Source organism: Xylocopa sonorina, unplaced genomic scaffold, assembly GCF_050948175.1.
Source record: "Xylocopa sonorina isolate GNS202 unplaced genomic scaffold, iyXylSono1_principal scaffold0058, whole genome shotgun sequence".
Taxonomy (NCBI): domain Eukaryota; kingdom Metazoa; phylum Arthropoda; class Insecta; order Hymenoptera; family Apidae; genus Xylocopa; species Xylocopa sonorina.
The window spans coordinates 43,865-66,721 of NW_027490129.1; the positions used below are offsets into that span (position 1 = coordinate 43,865).

General features: G+C 37.4%; 1 pseudogene; it reads right to left on the reverse strand.

Annotated features, from left to right (window-relative positions):
• Positions 1-1,086: 1,086 nt before the first annotated feature.
• LOC143432195 (histone-lysine N-methyltransferase SETMAR pseudogene) lies at positions 1,087-21,392 on the reverse strand (annotated as a pseudogene).
• Between the last annotated feature and the right edge of the window lie 1,465 nt (positions 21,393-22,857).

The window sequence follows — 22,857 nt, forward strand, 5'->3', positions numbered from 1 at the left end:
AACTTCCTTCTTAGGATATAGCGTTTGCAGATGTCTCCGTATCGAAGCAATAGAGTTCTAATGATTCTTAACAGGCGATATCAAATCTCATTACTATGTTTCATGATGAAATATAATATTCATTGTGCAGTGTTATGTGTATCTCGTCTATATTTCTAATGAATGTAAATGCGACACTTCCTTGCTAGGAAATAGCGTTTGCAGATGTCTACGTATCGAAGCAATAGTGTTCTAATGCTTCTTACATCGCGATATCGCATCTCATTTCTATGTTTCGTGATAATATATAGTATTCACTGCGAAGTGTCATGTATACCTCGCATACACTTCTAATGAATGTAAATGCGACACTTCCTTGCTAGGAAATAGCGTTTTCAGATATCTACGTATCGAAGCAATAGAGTCCTAATGCATCTCAAAACGTGATATCGCATCTCATTCCTATGTTTCATGATTAGATATAATATTCAATGTGCAGTGTTATGTACTCCTCGTATTCACTTCAAAAGAAAGTAAATGCGACAATACCTTGCTAGGAAATAGCGTTTGCAGATGTCTCCGTGTCGAAGAAATAGTGTTCTAATGCTTCTAAAGTCGTCATATCGCATCTCACTTCTATGTTTCATGATAAGATATAATACTCATTACGAAGTGTCATGTATACCTCGTATTCCTTTCAAAAGAATGTAAATGCGACTCTTCCTTGCTAGGAAATAGAGTTTGCAGATGTCTACGTATCGTAGCATTAGAGTTCTAATGCTTCTCAAAACGCGATATCGCTACGCATTACTATGTTTCACGATAATATACAATATTCATTGTGGAGTGTTATGTATACCTCGTATTCACTTCAAAAGAATGTAAATGCGACACTGCCTTGCTTGGAAATAGCGTTTGCAGATGTCTACGTATCGAAGCAATAGAGTTCTAATGCTTCTTAAATCGCCATATTGCATCTCATTTCTATGTTTCATGATAAGATATAGTATACATTGTGGAGTGTTATGTATTAGGTTGGTGCGTATGAAATGTCGGATTCTTAAGTGATTGTATAAAACTGTATATCTTTCTTCAAAAGCTGTTTATTCAATCAAAGTATGCTCCATTCGCTTCAATACACTTCTCCCAACGAGATTTTAAAGCGTAGATGCCTTTTTTAAAAAAATTTTGGTCTTTAGAATTAATAAACTCTGATATCGAGTTTTTTAGACTGTCTTCATTTTCATAGTGTTTGCCCCTTAAAAACAGCTCTAAATGCTTGAAAAAATGAAAATCGGTCGGCGAGTGATCCGATGAATATGGTGGATGCTGCAAAACTTCATATTCCAGTTCGTTCAGTTTCGCAATTGTTTTGTGCGATGTATGCGGCCGAGCGTTGTCATGGAGCAGTAGCGGGCCATGCCGATTCACAAGCGATGGGAGTACAATTTTTAACTTATCGTACGTCTCATCAATGTACTGGCAGTACTTTTCGGCCTTAATTGTCTCCCCAGGTCGAAGGAACGAATAATGGATTACCCCAGCCGCGTTCCACCAAACTGTTAACAAAATCTTCCGTGGATGAAGCGATGGCCTTGGAGTATGGGCACAAACCTCATCCTTGTCAAGCCACCGAGCACACCTCTTTCTATTGTCATAAAGAACCCATTTTTCGTCACACGTAATGATCCGATCAAAAAATGGCTCTCGGTGAAATCGGGTTAGCAATGATGAGCATACGTTTAACCGATCCAGCTTATTTCGCTCTGTCAGTGCGTGCAGTACCCACTTGTCCATCTTCTTAACCTTGCCAATCTCAGAAAGGTGTCTCAATATCGTTGTATGGTCAACTTTCATCCTGATAGCAAGTTCCCTCGTGGATACGGCTGGATCCGCTTCTACTAGAGCCTTCAGGTCATCATTCTTCACAGACGTTTTGGGTCTTCCGCGCGGCTCATTTTGCAGTGAAAAATCGCCAGTCCGAAATTTTTCGAACCAACGCTGCACTTTCCGATCGTTAACCGTATTCTCCCCAAACGCTTGGTTTATGTTGCGTGCAGCTTTTGCAGCACTATTACCAAGTTTGTACTCATATAAGAAAATGACGCGAATGTTGGCAGAATTCATATCGGTAATAAATTCAAAAGAAATAAAAAAGGGAAGACCTTCGAGAAAAACTATTTTGTTGAAATGAGTCTCTGGCAATGGACAATACGAGTATGAATGAGGTTATGCCAAATACAAAAATATAACGAAAACGGGGAGGAAAACGTCCGCATGTAAAGAGAATCCGACATTTCATACGCACCAACCTAATATAACGCGTATTCACTTCAAAAGAATGTAAATGCGACACTTCCTTGCTTGGAAATAGGGTTTGCAGATGTCTACGTATCGAAGCAATAGAGTTCTAATGCTTCTTAAATCGTCATATAGCATCTCTTATCTACGTTTCATCATAAGATATAATATTCATTGCGAAGTGTTATGTATACCTCGTATTCACTTCAAAAGATTGTAAATGCGACACTTCCTTGCTAGGAAGTAGCATTTGCAGATGTCTACGTATCGAAGCAATAGAGTTGTATTGCTTCATAAATAGTCATATGGCACCACATTTCTATGTTTCATGATAAGATATAATATTCATTGCGAAGTGTCATGTGTACCTTGTATTCCTTTCAAAAGAATGTAAATGCGACACGTCCTTGCTAGGAAATAGCGTTGGCAGATGTCTACGTATCCAAGCAATAGTGTTCTAATGCTTCTCAAAAAGCGATATCGCATCTCATTCCTCTGTTTCCTGATAAGATATAGTATTCAATGTGCAGTGTCATGTATACCTCGCATACACTTCAAATGAACGTAAATGCGACACTTCCTTGCTTGGAAATAGCGTTTGCAGATGTCTACGTATCGAAGCAGTAGTGTTCTAATGCTTCTCAAATCGCGATATCGCATCTAATTTCCATGTTTCATGATAATATATAATATTCATTGTGCAGTGTTATGTATACCTCGTATTCACTTCAAAAGAATGGAAATGCGACCCTTCCTTGCTAGGAAGTAGCGTTTGCAGATGTCTACGTATCGAAGCAATAGTGTTCTAATGCTTCTTAAATCGCGATATCGCATCTAATTTCTATGTTTCATGACAATATATAATATTCATTGCGAAGTGTCGTGTATACCTCGCATACACTTAAAATGAATGTAAATGCGACACTTCCTTGCTAGGAAATAGCGTTTGCAGATGTCTACGTATCGTGGCATTAGAGTTCTAATGCTTCTCAAAACGCGATATCGCTACTCATTACTATGTTTCGTGATAATATATAATATTCATTGGGGAGTGTTATGTATACCTCGTATTCACTTCAAAAGAATGCAAATGCGACGCATCCTTGCTAGGAAATAGCGTTTGCAGGTGTCTACGCAGCGAACCAATAGAGTTCTAGATCTTTCTAATTCGCGATATTGCATCTCATTCCTATGTGTCATGATAAGATATAATATTCATTGTGGAGTGTTAAGTATACCTCGTATTCGTTTCAAAAGAATGTAAATGCGACACTTCCTTGCTAGGAAGTAGCATTTGCAGATGTCTACGTATCGAAGCAATAGTGTTCTAATGCTTCTTAAATCGCGATATCGCATCTCATTTCTATGTTTCATGACAATATATAATATTCATTGCGAAGTGTCACGTAAACCTCGCATACACTTAAAATGAATGCAAATGCGACACTTCCTTGCAAGGAAATAGCGTTTGCAGATGTCTACGTATCGAAGCAATAGATTTCTAAAGCTTGCTAATTCGCGATATCGCACCTCATATCTATCTTTCATGATAATATATAATATTCATTGCGAAGTTCCATGTATACCTCGCATACAATTCAAACGAATGTGAATGCGACAGTTTCTTGTGGGAAATAGTGTTTGCAGATGTCTACGTATCGAAGCAACAGCGTTCTAATGCTTCTTAAATCGTCATATCGCATCTCATTTCTATGTTTCATGATAAGATATAATATTCATTGTGCAGTGTTATGTATACCTCGCATTCACTTGAAAGGAATGTAAATGCGACACTTCCTTGCTAGGAAGTAGCGTTTGCAGATGTCTACGTACCGAAGCAATAGTGTTCTAATGCTTCTTAAATCGTCATATCGCATCTCATTTCTATGTTTCATGATAAGATATAATATTCATTGCGATGTGTCATGTATACCTCGTATTCCTTTCAAAAGAATGTAAATGCGACACTTCCTTGCTATGAAATGGCGTTTTCAGATGTCTACGTATCGAAGCAATAGAGTTCTAATGCTTCTCAAAAAGCGATATTGCATCTCATTCCTATGTTTCATGATAAGATATAATATTCATTGTGCAGTGTTATGTACTCCTCGTACTCACTTCAAAAGACAGTAAATGCGACACTTCCTTGCTAGGAAGTAGCGTTTGCAGATGTCTACGTATCGAAGCAATAGTGTTCTAATGCTTCTTAAATCGCGATATCGCATCTCATTTCTATGTTTCATGATAAGATATAATATTCATTGTGGAGTGTTAAGTATACCTCGTATTCGTTTCAAAAGAATGTAAATGCGACACTTTCTTCCTAGGAAATAGCGTTTGCAGATGTCTACGTGTCGAAGCAATGGAGTTCTAATGCTTCTCAAAACGCGATATCACGTCTCATTCCTATGTTTCATAATAAGATATAATATTCAATGTGCAGTGTTATGTACTGCTCGTATTCACTTCAAAAGAAAATAAATGCGACAATACCTTGCTAGGAAATAGCGTTTGCAGATGTCTCCGTATCGAAGAAATAGTGTTCTAATGCTTCTTAAATCGCGATATCGCATCTCATGTCTACGTTTCATGATAAGATATAATATTCATTGCAAAGTGACATGTATACATTGTATTCCTTACAAAAGAATGTAAATGCGACACTTCCTTGCTAGGAAATAGCGTTTGCAGATGTCTACGTATCGTGGCATTAGAATTCTAATGCTTCTCAAAACGCGATATCGCTACTCATTACTATGATTCATGATAATATATAATATTCATTGTGGAGTGTTATGTATACCCCGTATTCACTTCAAAAGAATGTAAATGCGACACTTCCTTGCTAGGAATTAGCGTTTGCAGATGTCTACGTATCGAAGCAGTAGAGTTCTAATGCTTCTTAAATCGCCATATCGCATCTCATTTCTATGTTTCATGATAAGATATAATAATCGTGCAGTGTTATGTATATCTCGTCTATACTTCAAATGGATGTAAATGCGACACTTACTTGCTGGGAAATAGCGTTTGCAGATGTCTACGTATCGAAGCAATAGAGTTCTAATGCTTCTTAAATCGTCATATCGCATTTCACTTTTATGGTTCATGATAACATATAATATTCATTGCGAAGTGTCATGTATACCTCGTATTCCTTTCAAAAGAATGTAAATGCTACACTTCCTTGCTAGGAAATAGCGTTTGCAGATGTCTACGTATCGTGGCATTAGAATTCTAATGCTTCTCAAAACGCGATATCGCTACTCATTACTATGATTCATGATAATATATAATATTCATTGTGGAGTGTTATGTATACCTCGTATTCACTTCAAAAGAATGTAAATGCGACACTTCCTTGCTAGGAAGTAGCGTTTGCAGATGTCTACGTATCGAAGCAATAGGGTTCTAATGCTTCTTAGATCGCCATATCGCATCTCATTTCTATGTTTCATGGTAAGATATAATATTCACTGCGCAGTGTTATGTATACCTCGTATTCACTTGAAAATAATGTAAATGCGACACTTCCTTGCAAGGTAGTAGCGTTTGCAGATGTCTACGAATCGAAGCAATAGAGATCAAATGCTTCTTAAATAGCGATATCGCATCTCATTTCAATGTTTCATGGTAAGATATAATATTCATTGCGTCTACGTATCGAAGCAATAGAATTCTAATGCTTCTCAAAACATGATATCGCATCTCATTTTTATGTTTCATGATAAGATATAATATTCAATGTGCAGTGTTATATACTCCTCGCATTCACATCAAAAGAAAGTAAATGCGACAATACATTGCTAGGAAATAGCGTTTGCAGATGTCTCCGTAACGAAGAAATAGTGTTCTAATGCTTCTTAAAACGAGATATCGCGTCTCATTTCTATGTCTCATGATAAGATATAAAATTCATTGCGAAGTGTCGCTTATACCTCGCATACACTTCAAATGAATGTAAATGCGACACTTCCTTGCAAAGAGATAGCGTTTGCAGATGTCTACGTATCCAAGCAATGGAGTTCTAGTGCTTCTCAAACCGCGATATCGGATCTCATTTCTATATTTCATGATAAGATATAATATCCATTGCGAAGTGTCATGTATTCCTCCCATGCGCTTCAAGTGAATGTAAATGCGACACTTCCTTGCTAGCAAATAGCGTTTGCATATGTCTACTTATTGAAGAAATAGTGTTGTAATGCTTCCTAAACGAGATATCGCATCTCATTTCTATGTTTCATGCTAAGATATAATATTCGTTGCGAAGTGTCATGTATACCACGTATTCCTTTCAAAAGAATGTAAATGCGACACTTCCTTGCTAAGAAGTTGCATTTGCAGATGTCTACGTATCGTGACAATAGGGTTCTTATGCTCTTTATATCGCGATATCGCATCTCATTTGTATGTTACACGATAAGATATAATATTCATTGCGAAGTGTCATGTATACCTCGTATTCACTTGAAAAGAATGTAAATGCGACACTATCTTGTAGGGAAAAGCGTTTCCAGATGCCTACGTATCGAAACAATAGGTTTCTATTGCATCTTAATGCGAGATGGTGCATCCTATTTCTATGTTTCAGGATAAGATATAATATTCATTGCGAAGCGTCATGTATTCCTCGTATTCACTTCAAAAGGTGGTAAGTGCGGCACTTCCATGCTAGGAAACAGCGTTTGCAGATGTCTACGTATCGTAGCATCAGAGTTCTAATGCTTCTTAAAACGCAATATCTCATCTCATTTCTATGTTTCATGATAAGATATAATATTCATTGCGAAGCGTCACTTGTACCTCGAATTCACTTCAAACGAATGTAAATGCGACACTTCCTTGCTAGGAAATAACGTTTGCAGATGTCTACGTATCGGGGTAATGGAGTTTTAATGCTCCTTAAAACGCGATATCGCATCTCATTTCTATGTTTCATGATATGATATAATATCCATAGCGAAGTGTCATGTATACCTCGTATTCACTTCAAGTGAATGTAAATACGACACTTCCTTGCTAGGAAATAGCGCTCCCAGATGTCTACGTATCGTACCAATAGTGTTCTAATACTTCCTAAAACGCGATATCGCATCTCTCTACTATGTTTCCTGATAAGATATCATATTCATTGTGGACTGTTATGTATACCTCGTATTCACTTGAAAAGAATGTAAATGCGACCCTATCTTGTAGGAAAAAGCGTTTCCAGATGCCTACGTATCGAAACAATAGGTTTCCATTGCATCTTAAAGCGAGATGTTGCATCCTATTTCTATGTTTCATGATAAGATATAATATTCATTGCGAAGCGTCATGTATTCCTCGTATTCACTTCAAAAGGTGGTAAGTGCGGCACTTCCATGCTAGGAAGTAGCGTTTGCAGATGTCTACGTATCGAACCAATAGATTTCTAATGCTTGCTAGTTCGCGATATCGCATCTCATATCTGTGTTTCATGATAATATATCATATTCACTGCGAAGTGTTATGTATACCTCGCATACACTTCAAATGAATGTGAATGCGACAGTTCCTTGCTAGGAAATAGTGTTTGCAGATATCTACGTTTCGAAGCAATAGAGTTCTAAAGCTTCTTAAATTGCGATATCGCATATCATTTCTATGTTTCATGATAACATATAATATTCATTGTGGAGTGTTATGTATACCTCGTATTCACTTCAAAAGAATGTATACTTCCTTGCTAGGAAGTAGCGTTTGCAGATGTCTACGTACCGAAGCAATAGAGTTCTAATGCTTCTTAAATCGCGATATAGCATCTCATTTCTATGTTTCATGATAAGATATAATATTCATTGTGGAGCTTATGTATTCCTCGTATTCACGTCAAAAGAATGTAAATGCGACACTTCCTTGCTAGGAAATAGCGTTTGCAGAAGTCTACGTATTGAAGCACGGGGGTTCTAATGCAACTTAGAACGCGATATCGCATCTCATTTCTATGCCTCATGATAAGATATAATATTCAGAGTGCAGTGTTACGTATACCTCGTATTCACTTCAAAAGAATGTAAATGCGACACTTCCTTGCTAGGAAATAGCGTTTGCAAATGTCTACGTATCAGAGCAATAGAGTTCTAATGCCCGTCAAAAACGCGATATCGCATCTCAATTCTATGTCTCATGACAAGATATATTAGTCATTGCGAAGTGTCGTGCGTACCTCGTATTCACTTCAAAAGAATATAAATGCCGTACTTCCTTGCTAGGATGTAGCGTTTGCAGAAGTCTACGTATTGAAGCACGGGGGTTCTAATGCAACTTAGAACGCGATATCGCATCTCATTTCTATGTCTCATGATAAGATATAATATTCAGAGTGCAGTGTTACGTATACCTCGTATTCACTTCAAAAGAATGTAAATGCGACACTTCCTTGCTAGGAAATAGCGTTTGCAAATGTCTACGTATCAGAGCAATAGAGTTCTAATGCCCCTCAAAAACGCGATATCGCATCTCAATACTATGTCTCATGACAAGATATAATAATCATTGCGAAGTGTCGTGCGTACCTCGTATTCACTTCAAAAGAATATAAATGCCGTACTTCCTTGCTAGGATGTAGCGTTTGCAGAAGTCTACGTATTGAAGCACGGGGATTCTAATGCAACTTAGAACGCGATATCGCATCTCATTTCTATGCCTCATGATAAGGTATAATATTCAGAGTGCAGTGTTACGTATACCTCGTATTCACTTCAAAAGAATGTAAATGCGACACTTCCTTGCTAGGAAATAGCGTTTGCAAATGTCTACGTATCAGAGCAATAGAGTTCTAATGCCCCTCAAAAACGCGATATCGCATCTCAATTCTATGTCTCATGATAAGATATAATAATCATTGCGAAGTGTCGTGCGTACCTCGTATTCACTTCAAAAGATTATAAATGCCGTACTTCCTTGCTAGGATGTAGCGTTTGCAGAAGTCTACGTATTGAAGCACGGGGGTTCTAATGCAACTTAGAACGCGATATCGCATCTCATTTCTATGTCTCATGATAAGATATACTATTCACTCCGAAGTGTCATGGGTACCTCGTATTCACTTCAAAAGAATGTAAATGAGACACTTCTTTGCTAGAATGTAGAGTTTGCAGGTGTCTACGTATGGAAGCAATAGAGTTCTAGTGCTTCTTAAAACGCGATATCGCATTTCATTTCTATGTTTCATGATAAGATATAGTATTCATTGTGCAGTGATATGTATACCTCGTATTCACTTCAAAAGAATATAAACGCGACACTTCCTTGCTAGGAAATAGCGTTTGCAGATGTCTACGTATCGTGGGATTAGAGTTCTAATGCTTCTCAAAACGCGAAATCGCTTCACATTTCTATGTTTCATGATAAGATATAATATTCATTGTGTAGTGTTATGTTTATCTCATCTATACTTCAAATGAATGTAAATGCGACACTTCCTTGCTAGGAAGTAGCGTTTGCAGATGTCCACGTATCGTGGCATTAGTGTTCTAATGCTTCTCTAAACGCGATATCGCATCTCATATCTATGTTTCATGATAATATATAATATTCATTGTGGAGTGTTATGTATACCTCGTATTCATTTCAATAGAATGTAAATGCGACACTTCCTTGCTAGGAAATAGCGTTTGCAGATGTGTACGTATCGAAGCAATAGATTTCTAAAGCTTGCTAATTCGCGATATCGAATCTCATATCTGCGTTTTATGATAATATATAATATTCATTGCGAAGTTTCATGTGTACCTCGCATACAAATCAAACGAATGTGAATGCGACAGTTCCTTGCTAGGAAATAGTGATTGCTGATGTCTACGTATCGATGTAATAGAGTTCTAATGCTTCTTAAATCGCGATATCGCACCTCATTTCTATGTTTCATGATAAGATATAATATTCATTGTGTAGTGTTATGTTTATCTCATCTATACTTCAAATGAATGTAAATGCGACACTTCCTTGCTAGGAAATAGCGTTTGCAGATGTCTGCGTATCGTGGCATTAGAGTTCTAATGCTTCTCAAAACGCGATATCGCATCTCATTTCTATGTTTCATGATAAGATATAATATTCATTGTGCAGTGTCATGTATATCTCGTCCATACTTCAAATGAATGTAAATGCGACACTTCCTTCCTGGGAAATGTCGTTTGCAGATGTCTACGTATCGTGGCATTAGAGGTCTAATGCTTCTCAAAACGCGAAATCGCTACTCATTACTATGTTTCATGATAATATATAATATTCATTGCGGAGTGTTATGTATACCTCGCATACACTACAAATGAATGTGAATGCGACAGTTCCTTGCTAGGAAATAGCCTTTGCAGACATCTACGTATTGTGGCATTAGAGTTCTAATGCTTCTCAAGACGCGATATCGCTACTCATTACTTTGTTTCATGATAATATATAATATTCATTGTGGAGTGTTATGTATACCTCGTATTCATTTCCATAGAATGTAAATGCGACACGTCCTTGCTAGGAAGTAGCGTTTGCAGATGTCTACGTATCGAAGCAATAGTGTTCTAATGATTCTTAAATCGCGATATCGCATCTCATGTCTATGTTTCATGACAATATATAATATTCATTGCGAAGTGTCATGTATACCTCGCATACACTTAAAATGAATGTAAATGCGACACTTCCTTCCTAGGAAATAGCGTTCGCAGATGTCTACGTATCGAAGCAATGGATTTCTAATGCTTGCTAATTCGCGATATCGCATCTCATATCTATGTTTCATGATAATATATAATATTCATTGCGAAGGTTCATGTATACCTCGCATACAATTCAAACGAATGTGAGTGGGACAGTTCCTTGCTGGGAAATAGTGTTTGGAGATGTCTACGTATCGAAGCAATAGAGTTCTAATGCTTCTTAAATCGTCATATCGCATCTCATTCCTATGTTTCATGATAATATATAATATTCATTGTGGAGTGTTATGTATACCTCGTATTCGTTTCAAAAGAATGTAAATGCGACACTTCCTTGCTAGGAAGTAGCCTTTGCAGATGTCTACGTATCGAAGCAATAGTGTTCTAATGCTTCTCAAATCGCCATATTACATCACATTTCTATGTTCCATGATAAGATATAATATTCATTGTGGAGTGTTATGTATACCTCGTATTCACTTCAAAAGAATGTAAGTGCGACACCTCCTTGCTAGGAAGTAGCGTTGGCAGATGTCTACTTATCGAAGCAATAGACATCTAATGCTTCATAAATCGCCATATCGCATCTCATTTCTATGCTTCATGATAAGATATAATATTCATTGCGAAGTGTTATGTATACCTCGTATTCACTTCAAAAGAATGTAAATGCGACACTTCCTTGCAAGGTAATAGCCTTTGCAGATGTCTACGTATCGAAGCAATAGTTTTCTAAATCTTGCTAATTCGCGATATCGAACCTCATATCTATGTTAAATGATAATTTATAATATTCATTGCGAAATGTCAGGTATACCTCGCACACACTTCAACTGAATGTGAATGCGACAGTTCCTTGCAAGGAAATAGTGATTGCTGATATCTACGTATCGATGTAATTGAGTTCTAATGCTTCTTAAATCGCGATATAGCATCTCATTTCTATGTTTCATGATAAGATATAATATTCAGTGGGCAGTGTTATGCTTACCTCGGATTCACTTCAGAAGAGTGTAAATGCGACACTTCGTTGCTAGGAAGTAGCGTTTGCAGATGTCTACGTATCGAAGCAGTAGTGTTCTAATGCTTCTTAAATCGCGATATCGCATCTCATTTCTATGTTTCATGACAATATATAATATTCATTGCGAAGTGTCATGTATACCTCGCGTGCACTTAAAATGAATGTAAATGCGACACTTCCTTGCAAGGAAATAGCGTTTGCAGATGTCTACGTATCGTGGGATTAGAGTTCTAATGCTTCTCAAAACGCGAAATCGCTTCACATTTCTATGTTTCATGATAAGATATAATATTCATTGTGGAGCTTATGTATTCCTCGTATTCACGTCAAAAGAATGTAAATGCGACACTTCCTTGCTAGGAAATAGCGTTTGCAGATGTCTGCGCATCGTGGCATTAGAGTTCTAATGCTTCTCAGAACGCGATGTCGCATCTCATTTCTATGTTTCATGATAAGATATAATATTCAGAGTGCAGTGTTACGTATACCTCGTATTCACTTCAAAAGAATGTAAATGCGACACTTCCTTGCTAGGAAGTAGCGTTTGCAGATGTCTACGCATCGAAGCAATAGTGTTCTAATGCTTCTTAAATCGCGATATCGCATCTCATTTCTATGTTTCATGATAAGATATAATATTCACAGTGCAGTGTTATGTATACCTCGTATTCACTTCAAAAGAATGTAAACGCGACACTTCCTTGCTAGGAAGTAGCGTTTGCAGATGTCTACGTATCGTGGCATTAGTGTTCTAATGCTTCTCAAAACGCGATATCGCATCTCATTTCTATGTTTCATGATAAGATATAATATTCATTGTGTAGTGTTATGTATACCTCGTATTTACTTCAAAAGAATGTAAAGGCGACACTTCCTTGCCAGGTAATAGAGTTTGCAGTTGTCTACGTATCGTAGCATTACAGTTCTAATGCTTCTCAAAACGCGATATCGCTACTCATTACTATGTTTCATGATAATATGTAATATTCATTGTGGAGTGTTATGTATACCTCGTATTCACTTCAAAAGAATGTTAATGCGACACTTCCTTGCTTGGAAATAGCGCTTGCAGATGTCTACGTATCGAAGCAATAGAGTTCTAATGCTTCTTAAATCGCGATATCGTATCACATTTCAATGTATCATGACAAGATATAATATTCATGACGAAGTGTCATGTATACCTCGCGTACACTTCAAATGAATGTAAATGCGACACTTTCATGCTAGGAAATAGCGTTGGCAAATGTCTATGTATCGTAGCAATAGAGTTCTAGTGCTCGTTAAAACGCGATATCGCATCTCTTTTCTATGTTTCATGACAAGATATAATATTCATTGTGGAGTGTTATGAATACCTCGTATTCACTTCAAAAGAGTGTAAAACCGACATTTCCTTGCCAGGAAATAGCGATGTCAGATTTCTACGTATCGTAGCATTAGAGTTCTAATGCTTCTCAAAACGCGATATCGCTACTCATTACTATGTTTCATGATAATATATAATATTCACTGTGGAGTGTTATGTATACCTCGTATTCCTTTCAAAAGAATGTAAATGCGACACTTCCCTGCTAGGAAGTAGCGTTTGCAGATGTGTACGTATCGAAGCAGTAGAGTTCTAATGCTTCTCAACGCGCGATATCGCTTCTCATTTCTATGTTTCATGATAATATATAATATTCATTGCGAAGTGTTATGTATACCTAGCATACACATTAATTGAATGTACATGCGACACTTCCTTGCTAGGAAATAGCGTTTGCAGATGTCTACGTATCGAAGCAATAGAATTCTAATCCTTCTTAAATCGTCATATCGCATCACATTTCTATGTTTCATGATAAGATATAATATTCATTGCGAAGTGTCATGTATACCTCGTATTGTTTTCAAAAGAATGTAAATGCGACACTTCCTTGCTAGGAAATAGCGTTTGCAGATATCTACGTATCGAAGCAATAGGGTTCTAAAGCTTGCTAATTCGCGATATCGCATCTCATTTCTATGTTTCATGATAATATATAATATTCATTGCGAAGTGTCATGTACACCTCGCATACACTTCAAATGAATGTGAATGCCACAGTTCCTTGCTAGGAAATAGCGTTTGCAGATGTCTACGTATCGAAGAAATAGAGCTCTAAAGTTTCTTAAATAGCGATATCGTATCTCATTTCTATGTTTCATGATAAGATATAATATTCATTGTGTAGTGTTATGTATACCTCGTATTTACTTCAAAAGAATGTAAAGGCGACACTTCCTTGCCAGGTAATAGAGTTTGCAGTTGTCTACGTATCGTAGCATTACAGTTCTAATGCTTCTCAAAACGCGATATCGCTACTCATTACTATGTTTCATGATAATATGTAATATTCATTGTGGAGTGTTATGTATACCTCGTATTCACTTCAAAAGAATGTTAATGCGACACTTCCTTGCTTGGAAATAGCGCTTGCAGATGTCTACGTATCGAAGCAATAGAGTTCTAATGCTTCTTAGATCGCCAAATTGCATCTCATTTCTATGTTTCATGATAAGATATAATATTGATTGTGCAATGTTATGTATATCTCGTCTATACTTCAAATGAATGTAAATGCGACACTTCCTTGCTAGGAAATAGCGTTTGCAGATGTCTACGTATCGAAGCAATAGGGTTCTAAAGCTTGCTAATTCGCGATATCGCATCTCATTTCTATGTTTCATGATAATATATAATATTCATTACGAAGCGTCATGTACACCTCGCATACACTTCTAATGAATGTGAATGCGACACTTCCTTGCCAGGAAATAGCGTTTGCAGTTGTCTACGTATCGTAGCATTAGAGTTCTAATGCTTCTCAAAACGCGATATCGCTACTCATTACTATGTTTCATGATAATATGTATTATTCATTGTGGAGTGTTATGAATACCTCGTATTCACTTCAAAGGAATGTAAATGCGACACTTCCTTGCTTGGAAATAGCGCTTGCAGATGTCTACGTATCGAAGCAATAGAGTTCTAATGCTTCTTAGATCGCCAAATTGCATCTCATTTCTATGTTTCACGATAAGATATAATATTCATTGTGGAGTGTTATGTATACCTCGTATTTACTTCAAAAGAATATAAACGCGACACTTAATTGCCGGGAAATAGTGCTTGGAGATGTCTACGTATCGAAGCAATAGTGTTCTAAAGCTTGCTAATTTGCGATATCGCATCTCATTTCTATGCTTCATGAGTTGATATAATATTCATTGCGAAGTGTCATGTATAGCTAGTATTCATTTCAAAAGAATGTAAATGCGACACTTCCTTGCTAGGAAATCTGGTTTGCAGATGTCTACGTATCCAAGCAATCGTGTTCCAATGCTTCTTAAATCGCGATATCGCATCTCATTTCTACGTTTCATGATAAGATATAATATTCAATGTGCAGTGTTCTGCATACCTCGTATTCATTTCAAAGGAGTGTAAATGCGACACATCTTTGATAGGAAATATCGTTGGCAGATGTCTACCTATCGAAGCAATAGGGTTCTAATGCTTCTCAAAACGCGATATCGCATCACATTCCTATGTTTCATGATAAGATATAATATTCAATGTGCAGTGTTATTTGCTCCTCGTATTCACTTCAAAAGAAATTAAATGCGACAATACCTTGCTAGGAAATAGCGTTTGCAGATGTCTCCGTAACGAAGAAATAGTGTTCTAATGCTTCTTAAATCGCGATATCGGATCTCATTTCTATGTTTCGTGAAAAGATATAATATTCATTGCGAAGTGTCATGCTTACCTCGTACTCACTTCAAAATAATGTAAATGCGTCACTTGCTTGCTAGGAAATAGCGTTTGGAGATGTCTACGTATCGAAGCAATAGTGCTCTAATGCTTCTTAAATCCCGATATCGCATCTCATTTCTATGTTTCATGATAAGATATAATATTCATTGTGCAGTGTTATGTATACCTCGTATTCACCTCAAAAGAATGTAAATGCGACACTTCCTTGCTAGGAAATAGCGTTTGCAGATGTCTACGTATCGAAGCAATAGATTTCTAATGCTTCTCAAATCGCGATATCGCTACACATTACTACGATTCATGATAATATATAATATTCATTGTGGAGTGTTATGTACACCTCGTATTCACTTCAAAAGAATGTAAATGCGACACTTCCTTGCTAGGAAGTAGCGTTTGCAGATGTCTACGTATCGAAGCAATTGTGTTCTAATGCTTCTTAAATCGCCATATTACATCACTTTTCTATGTTTCATGATAAGATATAATATTCATTGTGGAGTGTTATGTATACCTCGTATTCACTTCAAAAGAATGTAAATGCGACACTTCCTTGCTAGGAAATAGCGTTTGCAGATGTCTACGTATCGAAGCAATAGTGTTCTAATGCTTCTTAAATCGCCATATCGCATCTCACATCTATGTTTCATAATAAGATATAATATTCATTGTGCAGTGTTATGTATATCTCGTCTATACTTCAAACGGATGTAAATGCGACACTTCCTTGCTAGGAAATAGCGTTTGCAGATGTCTACGTATCGTGGCATTAGATTTCTAATGCTTTCAAAACGCGGTATCATTACTCATTACTGTGTTTCATGAGAATATATAATATTCATTGTGGTGTGTTATATATACCTCGTATTCACTTCAAAAGAATGTAAATGCGACACTTCCTTGGTAGGTAGTAGCGTTTGCAGATGTCTACGTATCGAAGCAATAGAGTTCTAATGCTTCTTAAATCGTCATATCGCATCACATATCTACGTTTCATGATATGATATAATATTCATTGCGATGTGTCATGTATACCTCGTATTCCTTTCAAAAGAATGTAACTGCGACACCTACTTGCTGGGAAATAGCGTTTGCAGTTGTCTACGTATCGAAGCAATAGTGTTCTAATGATACTTAAATCGCGATATCGCATCTCATTTCTATGTTTCATGATATGACATAATATTCATTGTGCAGTGTTATGTATACCTCGTATTCACTTAAAAAGAATGTAAATGCGACACTTCCTTGGTAGGTAGTAGCGTTTGCAGATGTCTACGTATCGAAGCAATAGAGTTCTAATGCTTCTTAAATCGTCATATCGCATCTCATATGTACGCCTTGATAAGATATAATATTCATTGCGAAGTGTCAAGTATATCTCGTATGCCTTTCAAGAGAATATAAATGCGACACTTCCTTGCTAGGAAATAGCGCTTGCAGATGTCTACGTATCGAAGAAATAGAGTTCTAAAGCTTCTTAAATCGCTATATCGCGTCTCATTTCTATGTTTCATGATAAGATATAATATTCATTGTGCAGTGTTAAGAATACCTCGTATTCACTTCAAAAGAATGTAAATGCGACACATCCTTGCTTGGAAAAAGCGTTTGCAGATGTCTACGTATCGAAGCAATAGTTTTCTAATGCTTCTTAAATCGCCATATCGCATCCCATTTCTATGTTTCATGATAAAATATAATATTCATTGTGCAGTGTTATGTATATCTCGTCTACACTTCAAATGAATGTAAATGCGACACTTCCTTGCAAGGAAATAGCGTTTGCAGATGTCTGCGTATCGAAGCAATAGAGTTCTAATGATTCTTAAATCGTCATATCGCATCCCATTTCTATGTATCATGATAAGATATAATATTCATTGCGAAGTGTCATGTATACCTCGTATTCCTTTCAAAAGAATGTAGATGCGCCACTTCCTTGCTAGGAAGTAGCGTCTGCAGATGTCTACGTATCGAAGCAATAGAATTCTAATGCCTCTTAATTCGCCATATCGCATCTCATTTCTATGTTTCATGATAAGATATAATATTCATTACGAAGTGCGATGTATACCTCGTATACACTTCAATTGAATGTTCATGCGACAATTCCTTCCTAGGAAATAGCGTTTGCAGATGTCTACGTATCGAAGCAATAGACATCCAATGTTTCATAAATCGTCATATCGCATCACATTTCTATGTTTCATGATAAGATATAATATTCTTTGTGCAGTGTTATGTATACCTCGTATTCACCTCAAAAGAATGTAAATGCGACACTTCCTTCCTAGGAAATAGCGTTTGCAGATGCCTACGTATCGAAGCAATAGAGTTCTAATGCTTCTCAAAACGCGATATCGCTACTCATTACTACGATTCATGATAATATATAATATTCATTGTGGAGTGTTAAGTGTACCTCGTATTCACTTCAAAAGAATGTAAATGCGACACTTCCTTGCTAGGAAGTAGCGTTTGCAGATGTCTATGTATCGAAGCAATACAGTTCTAATGCTTCTTAAATCGTCATATCGCATCACATATCTACGTTTCATGATATGATATAATATTCATTGCGATGTGACATGTATACCTCGTATTCCTTTCAAAAGAATGTAACTGCGACACTTCCTTGCTGGGAAATGGCGCTTGCAGATGTTTACGTATCGAAGCAATAGTGTTTTAATGCTTCTTAAATCGTCATATCGCATCTCATTTCTATGTTTCATGATAAGATATAATATTACTTGCGAAGTGTCATGTATACCTCGTATTCCTTTCGAAAGAATGTAAATGCGACACTTCCTTGCTAGGATATAGCGTTTGCAGATGTCTCTGTATAGAAGCAATAGAGATATAATGCTTCTCAAAACGCGATATCGCTACTCATTACCATGTTTCATGATAATATATAATATTCACTGTGGAGTGTGATGTATACCTCGTATTCACTTCAAAGAAATGTGAATGCGACACTTCCTTGCTAGGAAATAGCGTTTGCAGATGTCTACGTATCGAAGCAATAGATTTCTAAAGCTTGCTAATTCGCGATATCGCATCGCATTTCTATGTTTCATGATTAGATATAATCTTCATTGTGCAGTGTTATGTATATCTCGTCTATACTTCAAATGAATGTAAATGGGACATTTCCTTGCTAGGAAATAGCGTTTGCAGATGTCTACGTATCGGAGCAATAGAGTTCTAATGCTTCTTAAATCGCCATATTGCATCTCATTCCTATGTTTCATGATAAGATATAATATTCATTGCGAAGTGTCATGTATACCTCGTATTCCTTTCAAAAGAATGTAAATGCGACACTTCAATGCTAGGAAGTAGCGTTTGCTGATTTCTACGTATCGAAGCAATAGTATTCTAATGCTTCTTAAATCGCGATATCGCACCTCATTTCTATGTTTCATGATAAGATATAATAATCATTGTGTAGTGTTATGTTTATCTCATCTATACTTCAAATGAATGTAAATGCGACACTTCCTTGTTAGGAAATAGCGTTTGCAGATGACTGCGTATCGTGGCATTAGAGTTCTAATGCTTCTCAAAACGCGATATCGCATCTCATTTCTATGTTTCATGATAAGATATAATATTCATTGTGCAGAGTTATGTATATCTCGTCTATACTTCAAATGGATGTAAATACGACACTTCCTTGCTAGGAAGTAGCGTTTGCAGATGTCTACGTATCGTGGCATTAGAGTTTAATGCTTCTCAAAACGCGATATCGCTACTCATTACTATGTTTCATGATAATATATAATATTCATTGTGGAGTGTTATGTATACCTCGTATTCACTTCAAAAGAATGCAAATGCGACACTTCCTTGCTAGGAAATAGCGTTTGCAGATGTCTACGTATCGGAGCAATGGAGTTCTAAATCTTTCTAATTCGCGATATCGCATCTCATTTCTATGTTTCATGATAAGATACAATATTCATTGTGGAGTGTTATGTATACCTCGTATTCGTTTCAAAAGAATGTAAATGCGACACTTCCTTGCTAGGAAGTTGCGTTTGCAGATGTCTACGTATCGAAGCAATAGTGTTCTAATTTTTCTTAAATCGCGGTATCGCATCCCATTTCTATGTTTCATGATAAGATATAATATTCATTGTGCAGTGCTATGTATACCTCGTATTCACTTCAAAAGTATGTAAATGCGACACTTCCTTGCTAGGAAGTTGCGCTTGCAGATGTCTACGTATCGAAGCAAGAGTGTTCTAATGCTTCTTAAATCGTCATATCGCATCTCATTCATATGTTTCATGATAATATATAATATTCATTGTGGAGTGTTATGTATACCTCGTATTCGTTTCAAAAGAATGTAAATGCGACACTTCCTTGCTAGGAAGTAGCGTTTGCAGATGTCTACGTATCGAAGCAATAGTTTTCTAATGCTTCTTAAATCGTCATATCGCATCTCATATCTACATTTCACGATAAGATATAGTATTTACTGCGAAGTGTCATGTATACCTCGTATTCCTTTCAAAAGAATGTAAATGCGACACTTCCTTGCTAGGATGTAGCGATTGCAGATGTATACGTATCGAAGCAATAGGGATCTAATGCTTCTTAAATCGCCATATCGCTTCTCATTTCTACGTTTCATGATAATATATAATATTCACTGCGAAGTGTCATGTACACCTCGTACTCCTTTCAAATGAATGTACATGCGACGCTTCCTTGCTAGGAAGTAGCGTTTGCAGATGTCTACGTATCGAAGCAATAGAGTTCTAGTGCTTCTTAAATAGCCATATCGCATCTCATTTCTATGTTTCATGATAAGATATAATATTCATTGTGCAGTGTTATGTATATTCCGTCTATACTTCAAATGGATGTAAATGCGACACTTCCTTGCTAGGAAATAGCGTTTGCAGATGTCTACGTATCGTGGCATTAGAGTTCTAATGCTTCTCAAAACGCGATATCGCTACTCATTACTTTGTTTCATGATAATATATAATATTCATTGTGGAGTGTTATGTATACCTCGTATTCGTTTCAAGAGAATGTAAATTCGACACTTCCTTGCAAGGAAATATCGTTTGCAGATGTCTACGTATCGAAGCAATAGAGTTCTAATGCTTCTTAAATCGCGATATCGCACCTCATTTCTATGTTTAACGATAAGATATAATATTCATTGTGTAGTGTTATGTTTATCTTGAAGCGGCATGCTTCATGTAGCTATAGAATAAAGGAGGACGAAAGAAAGGAAGGAAAAGAGAGGGGAAGAACGTTTCGTCCTGGGCCTGCTAGTGGACTCATCAGTAAGGCTTTCTAGCAGACCCTGCCTTAGACGCTGGGATATTAGGGACAGTTAGGAACTTCTATATATTGGAAAGTAGAGGCTAGCGAGTACTTTCAGGAAATTGTAGGCTGTGCTGTCCCTCTAGTGGCGATAGTCGAAAGGCCGCCACATCACTCCCTTGCCAGTGATAAACGATACTTGGCCCGTGCGTCTTTCGTAGTTCTTCGTGATGTTCCTCCGGTGCGACGACTTGTGTAGAGCCTCGGATAATGTTTTAGTTACTGGGTCGTGTAATAGCCGCTGTGCCATATGCTGCTCTTTCGAACGCGGCAGGGCGCAGTGCTCAAGCCATGGCGAAGTAAGTCTCGAGCCTAAGGGCGAGCGCGCTTTTAAGAAACCTGCACTGAGCAGTCGTATACTCTGCTGTCCTAGGATGGTCCGTAAGTAACCGACGAAGTGCGTCGTAATGATGCCGTAGGGTCCCAATGATCATCGAATGCGGCCGAACTTTAGCGAGATCGTCGTGGGCGCGGCGTTAAAGCGTCGTGGCCACCCTAGGAGAGGGGTTACGATTTCGGCGTGCTGCGGAAGAACCCAAAGTCTATTGATGAATGTACATCCTTCCAGATATCCTGGGGCGAGGCTTGTCGTCGAAGGTCGAAATATGTTCGAGTAGCTGCTTCCGTTGTCCTCCTGTGTTGTAAGTAGGTTGCGTGTTCACATCACGTCGGGGTCACCAGTTGAAGCGGCATGCTTCAGGTAGCTATAGAATAAAGGAGGAGGAAAGAAAGGAAGGAAAAGAGAGGGGAAGAACGTTTCGTCCTGGGCCTGCTAGTGGACTCATCAGTAAGGCTTCCTAGCAGACCCTGCCTTAGACGCTGGGATATTAGGGACAGTTAAGAACTTCTACATATTGGAAAGGAGAGGCTAGCGAGTACTTTCAGGAAATTGTAGGCTGTGCTGTCCCTCTAGTGGCGATAGTCGAAAGGCCGCCACAATCTCATCTATACTTCAAATGAATGTAAATGCGACACTTCCTTGCTAGGAAGTAGCGTTTGCAGATGTCTACGTATCGTGGCATTAGTGCTCTAATGTTTCTCAAAACGCGATATCGCATCTCATTTCTATGTTTCATGATAATATATAATATTCATTGTGGAGTCTTATGTATACCTCGTATTCATTTCAATAGAATGTAAATGCGACACTTCCTTGCTAGGAAATAGCGTTTGCAGTTGTGTACGTATCGAAGCAATAGATTTCTAAAGCTTGCTAATTCGCGATATCGAATCTCATATCTGCGTTTTATGATAATATATAATATTCATTGCGAAGTTTCATGTGTACCTCGCATACAAATCAAACGAATGTGAAAGCGACAGTTCCTTGCTAGGAAGTAGCCTTTGCAGATGTCTACGTATCGAAGCAATAGACATCTAATGCTTCATAAATCGCGATATCGCATCTCATTTCTATGTTTCATGATAAGATATAATATTCATTGCGAAGTGTCACGTATACCTCGCATTCCTTTCAAAAGAATGTAAATGCGACACTTCCTTGCTAGGAAGTAGCGTTTGTAGATGTCTACGTATCGAAGCAATAGTGTTCTAATGCTTCTTAAATCGCGATATCGCACCTCATTTCTATGTTTCATGATAAGATATAATAATCATTGTGTAGTGTTATGTTTATCTCATCTATACTTCAAATGAATGTAAATGCAACACTTCCTTGCTAGGAAATAGCGTTTGCAGATGTCTGCGTATCGTGG